The sequence below is a fragment of the Oncorhynchus clarkii genome, chromosome 17, assembly GCF_045791955.1.
Source record: "Oncorhynchus clarkii lewisi isolate Uvic-CL-2024 chromosome 17, UVic_Ocla_1.0, whole genome shotgun sequence".
NCBI lineage: Eukaryota > Metazoa > Chordata > Actinopteri > Salmoniformes > Salmonidae > Oncorhynchus > Oncorhynchus clarkii.
Window position 1 is genome coordinate 12493629 of NC_092163.1, and position 18982 is coordinate 12512610.

An 18982-nucleotide genomic window follows, 5' to 3' on the forward strand; every position below is an offset into this window, starting at 1 on the left:
TAACGTTTTGCATTGTTGCCAAAAAGTTCAATTTTGGTTTCATCTGACCAGAGCACCTTCTTCCACATGTTTGGTGTGTCTCCCAGGTGGCTTGTGGCAAACTTTAAACAACACTTTTTATGGATATCTTTAAGAAATGGCTTTCTTCTTGCCACTCTTCCATAAAGGCCAGATTTGTGCAATATACGACTGATTGTTGTCCTATGGACAGAGTCTCCCACCTCAGCTGTAGATCTCTGCAGTTCATCCAGAGTGATCATGGGCCTCTTGGCTGCATCTCTGATCAGTCTTCTCCTTGTATGAGCTGAAAGTTTAGAGGGACGGCCAGGTCTTGGTAGATTTGCAGTGGTCTGATATTCCTTCCATTTCAATATTATCGCTTGCACAGTGCTCCTTGGGATGTTTAAAGCCTGGGAAATCTTTTTGTATCCAAATCCGGCTTTAAACTTCTTCACAACAGTATCTCGGACCTGCCTGGTGTGTTCCTTGTTCTTCATGATGCTCTCTGCACTTTTAACGGACCTCTGAGACTATCACAGTGCCGGTGCATTTATACGGAGACTTGATTACACACAGGTGGATTGTATTTATCATCATTAGTCATTTAGGTCAACATTGGATCATTCAGAGATCCTCACTGAACTTCTGGAGAGAGTTTGCTGCACTGAAAGTAAAGGGGCTGAATAATTTTGCACGCCCAATTTTTCAGTTTTTGATTTGTTAAAAAAGTTTGAAATATCCAATAAATGTTGTTCCACTTCATGATTGTGTCCCACTTGTTGTTGATTCTTCACAAAAAAATACAGTTTTATATCTTTATGTTTGAAGCCTGAAATGTGGCAAAAGGTCGCAAAGTTCAAGGGGGCCGAATACTTTCGCAAGGCACTGTAGGTAGAGCTCAGAAAGACTCATTTTGGAAATGGAACAAGGAAGATGGGTTCGTGGTTGGAGAAGGGTGGCAGGGAGAGGGCGGATGCGTGGAGGAAGACAAAGAAGACAAAGAGCTGTTATTTCAGATGAAATAAGGGATACACTTATAGACCATGTCGTGAACCATGGTCTCTCATTGAGAGAGGCAGGGTTGAGGGTGCAACCCAATCTGCAAAGATCCACAGTGGCATCTGTAATGCGAATTTTCCATCATGCAAACAGGTGAGAGTTACATCCTTACAGTAAATGAAAACATTACAGGAATCTATTTTGTATTGCAATTATAGAATATTTACACAGATATATATTACAGTAAGTTTGATTTCAACAATGCAATAAAACTGCGGGAGATTCAAGATAGAGTGCTGGCTGATAATGATATATTTGAAAATGTTAATTCTGTCAGCACAACAACTATTGCTCAAGTCCTAAAGAAACACCAAGTTACAATGAAACAGTTATACACTGTACCGTTCGAGAGAAACAGTGAACGGGTAAAAGAGCAAAGATACCAATATGTCCAGGTAAGACGTCTGAGGTTACATACACAGCTATACAAAGTATTTACAGTAAAAAAAGCACTAGCATTTCTACAGTAAAACTGTGCACTTACTGTTTTTCAGAGAGTAATGGAGGTGGAAGCACTGGAAAGACCACATTCATTTGTATTTATCGATGAAGCTGGATTTAACCTTGCCAAAACACGGCGCAGAGGAAGAAATGTTATAGGTCAAAGGGCCACTGTGGAGGTTCCAGGCCAAAGGGGGGGAAATATCACCATGTGTGCTGCATTGGCCAATGATGGTTTGCTTCTCAACACACCACTTATTGGTCCATACAACACAGAAAGGCTTATAGCTTTCCTAGAACAGCTCTATGCTCAGCTAGTGCCAGCAGAACAGGGGGAGCCAGTAAGAAACCCCCAAGTTTTTGTCATAGTTTGCGATAACGTTGCTTTTCACCACTCTGCAGCTGTCACAGTTTGGTTTGCAGCACATCACATATTTATGGTTTTGTACCTGCCTGCATATTCACCCTTCCTCAACCCAATAGAGGAGTTTTTCTCTGCCTGGAGGTGGAAAGTGTTTGGTCACCACCCACATGACCAAATGTCTCTTTTGGAAGCCATGCGTGCCGGATGTGAGGACACGAGTCCAGAGGACTGCCAGGGATGGATAAGGCACTCCAGAAGGTTCTTCCCCAGGTGCATGGCAAGAGAAAACATTAGATGTGATGTTGAAGAAAACCTGTGGCCTGATGCTAGAGAAAGGCAGGATTAGCCCCTCAATTATTTGTTTGAATTACAGTATGTACTTTTAGTTTCTACCTTTTTTTTCTCATTACTGTAATTCCGTAAATTACTACAGACTATTGAAGCAAACTGCACATTTTCATTTACCTTAAAGAATTATGTTCTAAAAATTTTAATAAATCATGTGAAAGAATGTCACTCTTTTCTTTGAAGAAAATATTACTTTGTATGAAGTCACTGAAATTGTTCAAACTGTAAAGATGAAAAGTTTGTATTTTCTGTATTGGTGTTTGATGCTAGTGTTTTTACTCTCAGTGTGTTCTGAGTGACAGTGTGTGTTATCTCAGTGAGGGTTGTGCATAGTGTTTGGCTGCACTGAGCGTGTTTTAAACCATGTGTTAAGAGTTGTGTTGCTTGGAATGAGTTTTGCAGGTGATGTGAACTGTTTAGCTCAGGTGACTGTTTATAGTGCAGACTGTAGTTAGAGTTTTGCACATGTGACTCCAGTTGTGCCCACTGTCGTTTAGCAATCGAAAAAAACTGTAAGAAGTGGATTAACAATGTATTGTCCAGCTAAAATACTACATATATAACTCTTATATAGCTAAACAATGGCTAATTCACTTGAAATCAATATCAACTATTTCAATCACTGTAAAATGCCTTATTTATAGTCAATCTGTCCTTCCTCCTACATGAAGAGGAGAAATTGCCCCTGCTGTCTGACATAGCATCAGCAAACTGAGGGATAGAGGGTGTGATAGGTAGAGAGAGAGAGAGAGAGAGTCCTCTCAATGACTTTGCACTTTTTTCCTCGTTAGGGGAGCATTCTGTCTGAGGAACACATACACACACACACAAAAACACACACACACACCACCTCTGAGACAGCGCCCGGCCCAACGTGTGTGTGATCGGATTCACTAATGAGGTTACCGCAGCGATAATTGACGGCCATTTCAAATGTAGGGAGTCATGATATTGGGGCTTGGATGGTTTTAATGCGAATTATGGATGCAAAACCAATGCATTTTATATGAATCAAACAAACAAACCAAAACAGGGAGATGGAAGGACAGAGGGAAAGGAGGGGGGAACAAATATAATGGCTTTGGACTAAACAGGAGGAGGAGAGGACAGATGAGACACAATGTTCCGTTTTTTAGAGATGTGTCTTTTCTCGATACTTCATATAGCAATTTTAATTAGTACTTGCTTTCCTGTTAATATTATTTATTTATTGAATTCTTATTTCTTAGCGCTGCAGGAAATGAATATGTTATCAACTGTTTTCTAACATGTGTTCACGCTCTTGCCAAACATCAGCTACCGTACAGTGTGTGTGTGTGTGTGTGTGTGTGTGTGTGTGTGTGTGTGTGTGTGTGTGTGTGTGTGGGTGTGTGTGTGTGTGTGTGTGTGTGTGTGTGTGTGTGTGTGTGTGCGTGTGTGTGTGTGTGCATGTATGTATGTGTGTGTGTGTGTGTGTGTGCATGTGTGTGTGTGTGTGTGTAGGCTAAATGCACCATTTGCTCTTCTCACAGACAAACTATTGATATTTTGTGTCCACAGCAGTGCAAGAGGGGATTATTTTCAGATTTCAGATTTTCCAGACAGATGGGCTTTCACTCTCACATGCAGTTTAGATCAATGACACCAGAGGATGCAGAGAATCCACTAATACATGACAATACATGCAGTTATCTATTGGGCCTTTCTGCAGGTAGACAAGCCTCACTGAAAGCTTTCTGTGTGTGTGTGTGTCCATATGCGCGTGGCTGTGTGCGTGTGTGTGTGTGTGTGTATAAGTATCTGCGAATGGGAACACAATGTCCCGAGGACAGTCTTGAGGCACAGTGAGCGTGTCAGCCCATCCAGTCCCTAAGGAGTGTACTGAGAGAGAGCTGGTCCAATCAGTGCCCTGTCTGCAGAATGCTGCTGCAATAGCATCACAGGGGGGGACTGACTGTGACATCAGAGGAACAACATGGAACACCCCTGCTGATTCCCACCCTGCAGGCCAGGTGTGTTAAGACACACAGATAGTGACACACACGTAGACACAGGCACACATGTACTCAGGCATGTATATATTCACACCCTGAGACTCCAACGGACATCTCACATCTCCACACATCTCCACACTAAATCTCTGATACCAGCAATCACACAAATGCCTCCATTTACTAAATTCTCCCTCATGTCACATCAACCCACACAGTAAACATTCTCTCACTCACAGCACAGAATTTCGACTCTGCTAAACTCTGGTACTTCTCCAACCCACTGTCCAGCTCTTATAACCTCTGGTCCTTCTCCAACCCACTGTCCAGCTCTTATAACCTCTGGTACTTCTCCAACCCACTGTCCAGCTCTTATAACCTCTGGTCCTTCTCCAACCCACTGTCCAGCTCTTATAACCTCTGGTCCTTCTCCAACCCACTGTCCAGCTCTTATAACCTCTGGTCCTTCTCCAACCCACTGTCCAGCTCTTATAACCTCTGGTCCTTCTCCAACCCACTGTCCAGCTCTTATAACCTCTGGTCCTTCTCCAACCCACTGTCCAGTTCTTATAACCTCTGGTCCTTCTCCAACCCACTGTCCAGCTCTTATAACCTCTGGTCCTTCTCCAACCCACTGTCCAGTTCTTATAACCTCTGGTCCTTCTCCAGCCCACTGTCCAGCTCTTATAACCTCTGGTCCTTCTCCAACCCACTGTCCAGCTCTTATAACCTCTGGTCCTTCTCCAACCCACTGTCCAGTTCTTATAACCTCTGGTCCTTCTCTAACCCACTGTCCAGCTCTTATAACCTCTGGTCCTTCTCCAACCCACTGTCCAGCTCTTATAACCTCTGGTCCTTCTCCAACCCACTGTCCAGTTCTTATAACCTCTGGTCCTTCTCCAACCCACTGTCCAGCTCTTATAACCTCTGGTCCTTCTCCAACCCACTGTCCAGTTCTTATAACCTCTGGTCCTTCTCCAGCCCACTGTCCAGCTCTTATAACCTCTGGTCCTTCTCCAACCCACTGTCCAGCTCTTATAACCTCTGGTCCTTCTCCAACCCACTGTCCAGCTCTTATAACCTCTGGTCCTTCTCCAACCCACTGTCCAGTTCTTATAACCTCTGGTCCTTCTCCAACCCACTGTCCAGTTCTTATAACCTCTGGTCCTTCTCCAGCCCACTGTCCAGCTCTTATAACCTTTGGTCCTTCTCCAACCCACTGTCCAGCTCTTATAACCTCTGGTCCTTCTCTAACCCACTGTCCAGCTCTTATAACCCACTGTCCAGTTCTTATAACCTCTGGTCCTTCTCCTTCCCACTGTCCAGCTCTTATAACCTCTGGTCCTTTTCCAACCCACTGTCCAGCTCTTATAACCTCTGGTCCTTCTCCAACCCACTGTCCAGCTCTTATAACCCACTGTCCAGTGACTAACAACATGAATCTAGTCAGTTATACCATCGGGTCATGTGAAAGCTCCAGCGCCAGCTCCTCAGTATAGGCCAGTCATTAGAAACAGTGTGTCAGCCTATTACTGCTAAATGCATGCACACACACACACACACACACACACACACACACACACACACACACACACACACACTCCTATTTTCCCACGGTAACACCAACCCAAAGGCTCCTGTGATCTGCCCAGTTCCATTAAGATGGATTACTCCACTTTACATAATCATCTTAAACTGATTAATACGGTGTGGGAGACTTGTGGAAGGTGACTTTTGTTAATCTCAGAGGCATATTTCTATTCTGTCTAAAAGCCATATGAGGGTAGATTATTGTCCATCTCTCCCCATTAGGACTTAGCAATTCTCTCTTTCTAAGACGTTACCTCATTGTGGGCTTCCTTATTAGGGTTGTGAAGGGCACTTTAAGACTACACTGTGGCAGGATAGGAGTCGGTGTTAAAGAGGATTGGAATCAACACTGTAACAGACACGCATGTGGCGCTGAAATGATAAGGAATTGGAATTGAACAGAGTGTGACTTGCCTTCTATATTCTAGTTGAACTCTTGCTAACGATGATTTCCCCCCCCACACACACACACACACACACACACACACAGTAGCGGTCTGCAGAGATCCTGTACCAGTTACCAATAGTGGTCTGGGATAGTACTGTAGCTACTGCAGAGGCCATTTGACACCTCCTTTATGAAGAGACGCAGTGCGCAGGGCTGGCTGCATAATGAAACACAACCCTGGCTGGAACAGTACAGGGACTATACAGTGTTCATCATTTGGGCCTTAGTCTGCTGAAAAACTCTGTACCCTGGTTACAATACATGGCCTAAATTCTGGTTAAAAATACAAAGATTACATTATGTGTTGTTCCCCAGATAAAACAGCTCTGTTATAACCTCCTTAATGACTAAGACATGGTACATCCTGTATCATTAGAAACATCACACTACATTTTCACTAAAAATACAAACACAAAGTTTAAAAAGTGGTTTGTGCAAGTTATGGTTGTCCATAAAGCCAGTCTCTTCAGTAGGCAGATACAGCCAGTGAAGGGTGAGTCTAGTGCTGAATTAAAATACCAGGCAGCCATTTGAGAGAGAGAGAGAGAGAGAGAGAGAGAGAGAGAGAGAGAGAGAGAGAGAGAGAGAGAGAGAGAGAGAGAGAGAGAGAGAGAGAGAGAGAGAGAGAGAGAGAGAGAGAGAGAGAGAGAGAGAAAGGGGTGGCGTAAACTCTAATTACAAAATAACTGCCCCTTTTTACCTTATATGGCCAGGAGACATCCTGCTCTGATCATGTGACTTCCTGTATGACTAAAAACGAAAGGAAGACAGATAACTTCTATTTATATACCTTGTACCAGTAACAACTTCCTTGGGTGTAAAGTAATCTGTCTGGTGAATCACTTTTACCTGAATCCCCCTTCAGAGATCAACACCGATCTGTCATTAAGTGAACTAACTAATATAGAACCATATAACTTGGACGTTTTTTGGTGAGTATTTTATCCAACTTAACCTTTTCAAATTGCAGCTGTTTTATACTCTGTTTTGTTATGCTGTAGGTAAAATGTAGTTTATTTTCTTCTATATATTTATATTACCTAGTCAGACTAATTTCCCCTTTCTTACTCATCCAGTTCTGCAGTATTGTGCATTGACACACTTATTTGTGGTCAGGGAGGGAATTCCTTAAAATTGGGGAGGATATGGCCATGTGGAGAAGAGATTACTTTACTACTTCTGCTGGGGCACGAAGAATGGGTCTGTCAGGGCCACGGAATGGCAGAATCTACATCATGTACCACGGCACCTCTTGGTGGGCTGCACAGAAAATCATGGACAAAGGTTTTTGTCCATCCAAGTGTGGCATGTTGGGGCAGGGTGTGTATCTAAGCCGGGACCTGGAGAAGGCTAGTAGATACCCCCTGGACCTCACTGAACACCAGAAGGTTGTCATCAAAGTTAAAGTCAATGTGGGCAAGGTGAAAAAAATTGACCGCCAAGGCCACCCTTTGCAGAAGACATGGCATGACGAAGGTTACGACTCAGCCTGGGTTCCTCCTAACTGTGGCATGGTGAAGAGTGGTTTACAAGAGACCTGTGTCTGGGACCCAAAAAGGATTACTTTTTCAGACACTTTCAAATCAAAAACAGAACCCACCTTACAAAGTGAGGACACTGATGAGGAAGAGGAGGGGGAGGATGAAGAGGACACTGAGGAGGAGGAAGAGGAGGAAGAGGGGGTGGAGGGAGAGGGAGAGGAGGAGGATTATGAGGAAGAGGGGGTTGATGAAAAGGAGGAGGAGGAGGAGGATTTTGAGAAAGAAGGGGTGGAGGGAGAGGAGGAAGCAGATGGGGACACTGAGGAGGAGGAGGATGAGGAGGGAGAGGGGGTGAAGGAGGAGGAAGTGGATGGGGACACTGAGGAGGTTAAGGAGGAGGATGGAGAGGAAGAGGAGGAAGCGGATGGGGACACTGAGGAGGAGGAGGAGGAGGGAGAGGAAGAGGAGAAAGCGGATGGGGACACTGAGGAGGATTATGAAGAAGAGGAGGTGGAGGGAGAGGAGGATTATGAGGAAGAGGAGGAGGACTCATGGTGAAGATAAGCAGGCTATTCTATGAACTCAGTGGTGTTTTTAATACATCTACTCTCCCTCTCTCAGGCTGAGGGACAGAATTCACCATCATTGTAAAATGTTAGCTAATTTTTTGTTTTGGGAAAGTAGTTTCTGTAGATGTTTACTTACATTAATGTGATTAATTTACATGTGTCCCACAGGTGTGAGACATGATAATGGTCATGATTAGGGACATTAGTTTTTTTTCCTGACCACAATGGCCAGACCAGGAAAAACTCCAGGCTCTGGTTATGATACACATATTTTGGGGCATAGAGTTGTTCCTGGTCAGGTACATCATCCTTGATATAAGTTGAAAGAAGACTGCAAGTGCTTCACATGTACTGTATAGCCAGAGGATAATAAACATGTTTTTGCACTTGCTGACCTTTGGTGGTAAAGCTATTACCATACTGACATCAGACATCAATATAACAACCATAGAAATATGGCTGAAAACAAAGCTAAGCCTGTCGACTATCTACGTATTCAGACATTCTACTGTGTGTTACAATCTAGCCAGACAGGTTATTATTCATACAATCATAACACAACAAATACAACACAAAACATTATTCAACCCTTCTCCATCCTTGCACAGTGGGGGAGCTGTATAACACGTACTCACACAGACACACACACAAACACACACACACTGCAGCAACATGTCCAGCCCTGGTCTGTTAATCTGTGTGGTCATCCTCTAAGGTCAGGGCTGACACACATCTCCAGCACTGCTGACAGAGCTTTCCTCAGTGAGTTGTTACCAAAACGTCTCTCTGTGTGTGTATGTGTGTGTGTGTGTGTTTCCCAATGTGTGTGTGTGCCTACTAGCTCACCCACCAGCACCGCACACAGATGGCCTGTCACCACACAGCCACGCCAAATCCCCTTGTATACCTACCCCTGTCTCCCTCCTCTCCCTGGCTGGCTAACGGTTTGTCTCCCCATCCACCCCCAACTCACCCATCTCCACTGCCTGGCTTCCTCACCTGTTAAGGCTGTCTCCACACAGGAACGACGAGGGAACATGGGGTCCTTGATGAAAATGCATATTCTGACACCCGCATTGACGGATATTGTGGCCAAACCAATACAGAGGCAATCAGACACAGACACACACACACACATTTTGTTCTTCTATCTTCATGGGGATTGTCATGACGTTGGCCTGGGGGTAGGTTTATGACAGTCATAAATACCTCTTCCCCCCTTTTTCCTCTCTCTACCCTACTGATGTTACATTTGCAAACCCCTTGGTTAACATAGAGATTCTGGGAACATCAGAAGGTGGGGGGAAATGAACTATATTCTGGTAATCCGAACAATTGAACATATGCGGTGGTACTTAATGAATATGATGTCAGTTCAGTTGTCATCTGAGACATTCTCATCAATGATAAGATGACAAACTCTACAGTGGAAAGTCTACACATCAGAGTTATTGGATTCACATGGAATTGTTGTTCAATTTAAATGTTTGAATATGAAATTATTTGTGATGGGATGAAATGTGATTTTAGCTTCTAAAATGTGAGATGTGGGTTTTCATAAGATAGGGCTGCTCAATCAGTGGGCCGCCCCTGTGAAGGGACATGGGCTATAAAACCTTTCAAACACGCCCTCCTCTCCCTTCCTATATAAGCCTTTTACGACAATAGAACTTCTTGTTCCGGGGATGTAGGACGACGGTCCGATGTCAGAATGGTTCAGATAATAACTACAGAACGAAGCCAACATCAGCGTGAGCTTTAGTTGCGAATGGTATGAACTTTGAACTCTTATTCACTACAGAAGTGATACCTCCTAGCCGTTGAGTTAGCAATCGCAGCTGCAAATGCAGGTTAGGAAGGAACAGACAGAGTATCCCGTCTACCACACAATGACGTTTAATACAATGTATCCAATTGACAACCAGAGACATTCTTCAAAGGACTCGGTTGGGCAACATGGCCTTCCATCTACCACCAACCTACCGAAGAGTAAATATTTATTGCATTTTCCTTTTCCAAATGGGTGGTAATTTAGAATGCATAAGATACTGTATTTACGATAGCACAGCTTCGCCCTTGGTTCCTCAGTCTTCCCGATCTTTCACTCAACCCAGCCCCTTTTCTTTTGTGTAACAAGCTGTCATATCTGTTCCACCCGCTAGGGACGTTTTCCTTTATGAGGTAATTTGTAATCAAGTTATGATTTAATTATGTGTATGTGTAATTCTGTGTGATTAGTTATGTATTTAGTAAATAAATGATTAAACCCAATTTTGTATTGCTGATTCAAAATGTTAGCCAGGGTTCTTGCAGATAACCAAGAATTTACAACTTTCAGATGAGACTGAAGTAAGATGACGATTAATATTGACTGCTATTGATGTAAAATATTACTAGGTCTTTAAGAGTTTATTCAGAAGATAACAGCTCTATAAATATTATTTTGTGGTGCCCGACTATCTAGTTAATTACATTTACATGATTAGCTCAATCAGGTGATATTAATTAAGGAGAAATTATTTTATAGAATAGCATGTCATATCACTTAATCCGGCATAGCCAAAGACACAACATGATCTACAATTAATTTCCATTCAAAATCCTAATTTCCCTGACCCCTAACCTTAACCCTAACCTGTAACCCAAACACACCCACACTTTTTCACACACACACACGCACACAGACTGTTTTGGAAGGAGGCTATTTGAAGTAATGGAGCATGTCAATGGAAGAAAATGTTGGATTAAATATTTATTTAAAGTATTGCAGATCACATTCAAAGCAGAGGTACAAAGGAAATGGATTTGCTACAGCTGACCCATTTGTCATGAATGTATTTGATTTAGCTTTGTGTTATTACATGAAAATTAGTTTATATATTGAATCAACAAGAGCAGAACAGTCAATTACTACAGTTATTTCATACTTGTTTGTGAAAGCATCACAACCGTGAACAATAACAATATGTCAATAATCTCTGGTGAACAGACCACGTCGACATACATGGTACCATAGAGCTGTCTTTATACACCGATAGCTAACGAGCGTCAGTAGTTCTGTGTTTTTCATCACTGGTTATTTGGACAAATCACGATTTCGCAGGTGTTAAGCACCTTTCGAATTTCAGAAGGGTATGGGACTTGCCTGTAACTTTCAAAGAGAGGGTGAAGCTCCTCGTTCAGGTTCTGCTCCTCATTCTAGCATCTCTTAATCTCTTCTCTTAACATTTCTGGACCCAGAATCTAATCGAGCAGCTGACCCATTACGCAAGACTTTAGTTTTGGGTGAACTGAGATTAATATTTCAATATCCTCATACAGTCCATACATCAAGTAGAGTATTACCATTTTTCAAAACGGGACTATTTTTAGCTACAGTGCCTGCATTGAAATGTACTTCTCTGTAGTCACAAACCAATAAATGCAGGTATTGTAAAACAGTAAAATGCCCAATCGAAGCAGCAAACAGCAGTTAAGCCAGAATTTACTTCCTCACAAGGTAATAACAACCGCCTCTGGGTCGTTAAACAAATCAGCCAATGAGAAATCAATACCAGACTGGCTTGCAGTCAGGCGAAGCTGAGAGAGCTGCGTTCAAGAGCGGGCCAATAAGAGCTCTTATTCTGAGGGTCAGACGTACACACTTTTACAACCTCTCCTTAATGCATTTCTAATTGGACAATGGTGTAGGAACGATGGGTTGGAGAGAGCTGCGTTCAAGAGAGGGCCGATAAGTGCTCTCCTAGCAAGGGTCAGACAATGTTACGTACAACTTCTTGTTAATGCTTTTGTAATGAGGAAATAGTGTAGGAACTATTGTGGTTGGTTGTGCACCTTTCAGAGACACCACATAGACATGTTTCTTGACACGTGATTGTTTTCTTCTAATGTAGTCCCAAGAATATTCAACAATAACATCCATAATAATGCCTTATTTGAAATACTCAAATATCTTATTTGGCAATATACTCGACTTAAATGTGATATGCTTATTGACGTTTATTTATTGTCTGGCAAGGCTACGGAATGGCAGGGTCTACAAAATGTACCACGGAACCTTTGAGAAAACTATATGTAAAATCCTGACCAAAGGTTTTTTATCCATCCAAGTGTGGCATGTTGGGGCAGGGTGTGTATCTATGCCGGGACTTGGAGAAGGCTAGTAGATACCCCCTGGACCTCACTGAACACCAGAAGGTTGTCATCAGAGTTAAAGTCAATGTGGGCAAGGTGAAAAAAATAGACCGCCAAGACCACCCTTTGCAGAAGACATGGCATGACGAAGGTTACGACTCAGCCTGGGTTCCTCCTAACTGTGGCATGGTGAAGAGTGGTTTAGAAGAGACCTGTGTCTGGGACCCAAACCACATTACTGTTTTAGACATTATCAAATCAAAAACAGAACCCACCTTACAAAGTGAGGACACTGATGAGGAAGAAGAGGAGGATGAGGATTATGAGGAAACAGGTGTGGAAGGAGAGGAGGAGGAGAAGAAGGCGGAGGAAGAGAATGGCAATTTATTAATTAGATTAGCTCTCATCCTGGGTCCTTTCTCCCATGTCCCCTCTCGCTTCCTTTTGAAAAAGTTCAAAGGTAATTAAGGAGAGGTGGCGTGTAGAGGGAAATTGGACAAAAATGCACTTCTATGAATTGACTCTTCTGAATGGGTGTAACCAAAGAAGACCTTTGTAGCACTCAACATCTTTCAAGGGTATTTTTGTCCCACTGAATCTGAATTTTTGTCATCTGGGGGATTAGGGACATTCGTTTTTCCTGACCGCTTGTGACCACATTTGTTCCTGATCAGATCACATACATGATAACGTTTGAAAGAAGTCTGCATGACATGATTGTGTAGGAGAATAAAGTTACATTTGCACTTGTTGACCTTTTGATGCTAAACTTGTCTGGTAAGAAGTGAAAGGGATCAACATCCTGACATCAGACATCAATATAACAGCCTTGGGGGCGGGCTCTACTAAGCTGTGGAATTGTTTTAAGAAGGTCATACCAAGGATGATTTTGGTATTTGATTTGGAATTTGAAGACCTCTTGAAGTATCCACCCCAAAAATAAAAAAATAAAAGTGAATGCAAAGTGTTATTTGACCCTACTGCTGTTAGCCCCATACAAGTGCATTGAATAACAGATTCACTTCATGGAACAACAGATAGTCCCAAAAATACTATCTAAAGGAAGTTTCTTCTGAAGTGTCTGTCCTATATCTGAGAGGTATAAGAAATATGTATACTGTATATGCAGTTGAAGTCGGAAGTTTACACGCGCTTAGATTGGAGTCATTAAAACTCGTTTTTCAACCACTCCACATGTTTCTTGTTAACAAACTATAATTCTGGCAAGTCGGTTAGGACATCTACTTTGTGCATGACACAAGTCATTTTTCCAACAATTGTTTACAGACAGATTATTTCACTTATAATTCACTGTATCACAATTCCAGTGGGTCAGAAGTTCACATACACTAAGTTGACTGTGCCTTTAAACAGCTTGGAAAATTCCAGAAAATGATGTCATGGCTTTAGAAGCTTCTGATAGGCTAATTGACATCACTTGAGTCAATTTGAGGAGTACCTGTGGATGTATTTCAAGGCCTACCTTCACACTCAGTGCCTCTTTGCTTGACATCATGGGAAAATCAAAAGAAATCAGCCAAGACTTCAGAAAATAATTGTAGACCGACACAAGTCTAGTTCATCCTTGGGAGCAATTTCCAAACGCCTGAAGGTACCACGTTCATCTGTACAAACAATAGAACGCAAGTATGAACACCATGGGACCACGCAGCCGTCATACCGCTCAGGAAGGAGACGTGTTCTGTCTCCTACAGATGAACGTACTTTGGTGCGAAAAGTGCAAATCAATCCCAGAACAACAGCAAAGGACCTTGTGAATATGCTGGAGGAAACAGGTACAAGAGTATCAATATCCACAGTAAAACGAGTCCTATATTGACATAACCTGAAAGTACACTCAGCAAAAATGGGGAAGGCTTGCAAGCCGAAGAACAACGTCCCAACCATGAAGCACAGGGGAGGCAGCATCATGTTGTGGGGGTGCTTTGCTGCAGGAGGGACTGGTGCACTTCACAAAATAGATGGCATCATGAGGATGGAAATAATCTTAATCAAACTTGATTAAGTTTAATGTTTTGGAATTCCAACATTATAATGTTGATAAAAATCTATTGACACCAGTGGCGGTCCGTGCCATTGAAGATGAGGGAGGACAATTCATTTTTTTCCATGAGCATGGCCTTATTTCCATGACAGCGTATTGGATGACTGTCATTCATGTTCCATTCACCCAGTTCAATGTAACATCGAGATGGTTCAGGATACTTACTACATGATACTGTGACGACCCTCCCACTCTGTCTGCTGTATTCTCTCTTTGTTCTTGTTTCCTTATTAGGATGCCGGTGGGCGGAGTTGGGAGGGTCGTCAGCTACATGGGACACACCTGGGCCCGGTGTGTCCCAGGATAAATACACCACTTCCCCATTCATGGAGGAGACTCTCTCTATGCAGACACCTTTCTAGATTTTGTTGTGTATCTTGTTGGCCTTTTGGTTGTTTGCTTTGGCACCTTTCAACACCCTGCATTATCACATTCATGCATGCAAAACACTCACTTACACTACTGATTACACACACCATTGTATATTGTACTTAGTTACTTACTTAATAAATATATGTTTTGTTACTCCTTATCTCCATGTTGTCTCCCTTTTGTTACGGGCTTTGAGCCGGTTCGTGACAATACTCAAATTTGACATATTTCCATCATGAGGTTGCTACAACCTAGCCTATGAATGTTTTCAAAGTAGGTGTACACAGGTTGCCATACATTTTTTAGGCGACATTCAGTTACAAATGGACAGAAACTGACACATTCAACACCGCCTTGCTCACTCCTCTTGCTTGCATCTAGCTGATCTAATGTCACGCTGTATAAATGATTGGAGACAGGCGCAGGAATATGTAATAGGGGTTTTTAATACTCCACCCAAAAATACAACAATACACGGGACGAGACCCGTAATAAGGAGTACACAATACACGCAGCACGAAAGCCGAAACAATAAAGCACAGGTACTCACAAGACCAACGGACATGGGAACAATAACCGACCAAGACAATGGTGAACAGAAGGCACATATATACAGTACAATTACTAGTCGGGGGAATTGGAATCAGGTGTGCGTAATGAGACAGTTCAGTGACGCCTAGAAGCCGGTGACGTAGACCTCCGGAACTAGTGCGTGGAATGAGCAACAGTACCAGGGAATCCGTGACATTTGGGATGTAATCATTAGTCCAACAGTTGCAAAACGAGAGTTTCTATTGGACAAATTCAGGTATTTTATCCCCGTTTCATTCTGTTTGCTTCTGTTTAAGAAACCTTTTTCAACAGAATTGGCAGAATGAATTCACATCTGATAACACGTAAACACAGTTCACTTTCATAGCAGCCACACTGTATTCCTTCTCGTATCTACATGCTCTCCTCCTCTCACCTTTTCCCTCTGCTTGTGGATTTCAATGCACAACACATCAGCTGTATGTGACCAGATGAAACCATATCATAATAATATCATAACGCTACACACAGCCTACCTACATTGTTGTAGGTAGGCTGTAACATCATTGTCAACATAGCTAATAAAACTAATGCGTTAGTAAACCCGCTACAATCATGCAGAACTGTGTGTACAGTCAGTAAGCAGTTTGGCAGTTACACCGGCAGGCCCCAGTGGCAAGAAATAGTTAAACCAAAAGCTTACCTTGTCATGGAAGAGTTCTAGTATTGTGTTGGATAGCCATAGCCAGCTAGCTAACATAGCATCCCTCTGTTTAAGCCGAGTGTTTATTAAGTAGGCTAAACTAGCAAACTGCATTTGCTCGCTAAGTACACTACCGGTCAAAAGTTTTAGAACACCTACTCATTCCATTTTTGTATTTTTTTATATATCTTTATTTTTACTATTTTCTACATTGTAGAATAATAGTGAAGACATCAAAACTATGAAATAACACATATGGAATCATGTAGTAACCAAAAAAGTGTTAAACAAATCAAAATGAAGGAGGAGGTTTTATGGTGCTTTGCTGGTGACACTGTTTGTGAATGATTAAGAATTCAAGGCACACTTAACCAGCATGGCTACAAGAGTATTCTGCAGAAATACACCATCCCTTCTTGTTTTGGCTTAGTGGGAATATCATTTGTTTTTCAACAGGACAATGACCCAACACACCTCCAGGCTGTGTAAGGGCTATTTGACCAAGAAGGAGAGTGATGGAGTGCTGCATCAAATGACCTGGCCTCCACAATCCCCCGACCTCAACCAAATTGAGTTGGTAAGGGATGAGTTGGGCCGCAGAGTGAAGGAAAAGTAGCCAACAAGTGCTCAGAATATGTGGGAACTCCTTCAAGACTGTTGGAAAAGTATTCCAGGTGAAGCTGGTTGAGAGAATGCCAAGAGTGTGCAAACCTGTCATCAATGCAAAATGTGGCTATTTGAAGAATCTCAAATCTAAAATATATTATGATTTGTTTAACACTTTTCTTGTTACTACATGATTCCATATGTGTTATATGTCTTCACTGTTATTCTACAATGTAGAAAATAGTAAAAATAAAGACAAACCCTTGAATGAGTAGGTGTTCTAAAACGTTTGACCGGTAGTATAAGTAAAACTGAAAGTGAAAATGAAATGACAAAATATCTCTTTCTCGCTCTCTCTATCGCTTCTCCTTAATTTTTGAAGGTACACCATCGTGCCAGCCAACAGAGTGCTGTTGAGTCTACTGTGGACCTCCATTGCAAAATAGTGTGATTTAATCATTTATTTGGCGACATGTTAATGTATTTAGTATAGATTTATCTAAAAAAGGATCATTTTTAAATGTTTCACAATTTTATGAAATTCACTGAGGAGGATTGTCCTCTCCTTTCTCCTCTGAGGAGCCTCCACTGATTGTATTATAAAGAGTATCATTTTATGTGACCATGAGAAACCCATTCCTGGCTGGCTGTAGTGTGAGAAGGCTTTTAGATGAAAACCTTACCTTCAGTTTGAATAATCCCGTATAAAAAAATATATTGCAAAAGCCTCTGGATACAAGACAAATTAATTTAAGTTTTATTGGTTGGCAAAATCCACTCAAAGCAAGTTCATAAAGCCAGTCTCTTCAGTAGGCAGATACAGCCAGTGAAGGGTTAGCCGGGTGCTGAGTGCAAATACCAGGCAGTCATTTGAGAGCGAGGGAGAAGGGGGTGGTGTAAAAATAACAAAGCCTGCCCCTTCCTAATTTAGGAGACATCCTGCTCTGATCAACGAAAGGAAGACAGCTTCTATTTATATACCTTGTACCAGTAACAACTTTATTTGGTGTAAAGTAATCTGTCTGGTGAATCACTTTTACCTGAATCCCCCTTCAGAGATCAACACCGATCTGTCATTAAGTGAACTAACTAATATAGAACCATATAACTTGGACGTTTTTTGGTGAGTATTTTATCCAACTTAACCTTTTCAAATTGCAGCTGTTTTATACTCTGTTTTGATATGCTGTAGGTAAAATGTAGTTTACTTCCATCTATATATTTTGACACACTTATTTGTGGTCAGGGAGGGAATTCATTAAAATTGGGGAGGATATGGCCATGTGGAGAAGAGATTACTTTACTACTTCTGCTGGGGCACGAAGAATGGGTCTGTCAGGGCCACGGAATGGCAGAATCTGCATCATGTACCACGGCACCTCTTGGTGGGCTGCACAGAAAATCATGGCTAAAGATTTTTGTCCGTCCAACCGTGGCATGTTGGGGCAGGGTGTGTATCTAAGCCGGGACCTGGAGAAGGCTAGGAGATACCCCCTGGACCTCACTGAACACCAGAAGGTTGTCATCAAAGTTAAAGTCAATGTGGGCAAGGTGAAAAAAATAGACCGCCAAGACCACCCTTTGCAGAAGACATGGCATGACGAAGGTTACGACTCAGCCTGGGTTCCTCCTAACTGTGGCATGGTGAAGAGTGGTTTAGAAGAGACCTGTGTCTGGGACCCAAACCGCATTACTGTTTTAGACATTATCAAATCAAAAACAGAACCCAGCTTACAAAGTGAGGACACTGATGAGGAAGAAGAGGAGGAAGTGGATGAAGAGGACACTGAGGATGAGGAAGAAGAGGAAGAGGGGGTGGAGGAAGAGGAGGAGGAGGATTATGAGGAAGAGGTGGTGGATGGAGAGGAGGAGGAGGAGGATTATGAGGAAGAAGGGGTGCAGGAAGAGGAGGAGGAGGAAGAGAATGAGGATTATGAGGAAGAGGAGGAAGCGGACGGGGACACTGAGGAGGAGGAGGAGGAGGAGGAGGAAGAGGAGGATTATGAGGAAGAGGGGGTGCAGGAAGAGGAGGAGGTGGAAGAGAATGAGGGTTATGAGGAAGAGGAGGAAGCGGATGGGGACACTGAGGAGGAGGATGAGGAGGAGGAGGAGGGGGAAGAGGAGTGGGAGGAAGAGGAGGATTATGAGGAAGAGGGGGTGCAGGAAGAGGAGGAGGAGGAAGAGAATGAGGATTATGAGGAAGAGGAGGAAGTGGATGGGGTCACTGAGGAGGAGGATGAGGTGGAGGAGGAGGGGGAGGAAGAGGAGGATTATGAGGAAGAGGAGGAAGAGAATGAGGAT

The 18982-nt window shown here is 42.7% G+C and overlaps 1 pseudogene; it reads left to right on the forward strand.

Moving 5' to 3' along the window:
• Positions 1 to 7016: 7016 nt before the first annotated feature.
• LOC139370666 (uncharacterized) lies at positions 7017 to 12872 on the forward strand (annotated as a pseudogene).
• The last annotated feature ends 6110 nt before the right edge of the window (positions 12873 to 18982 follow it).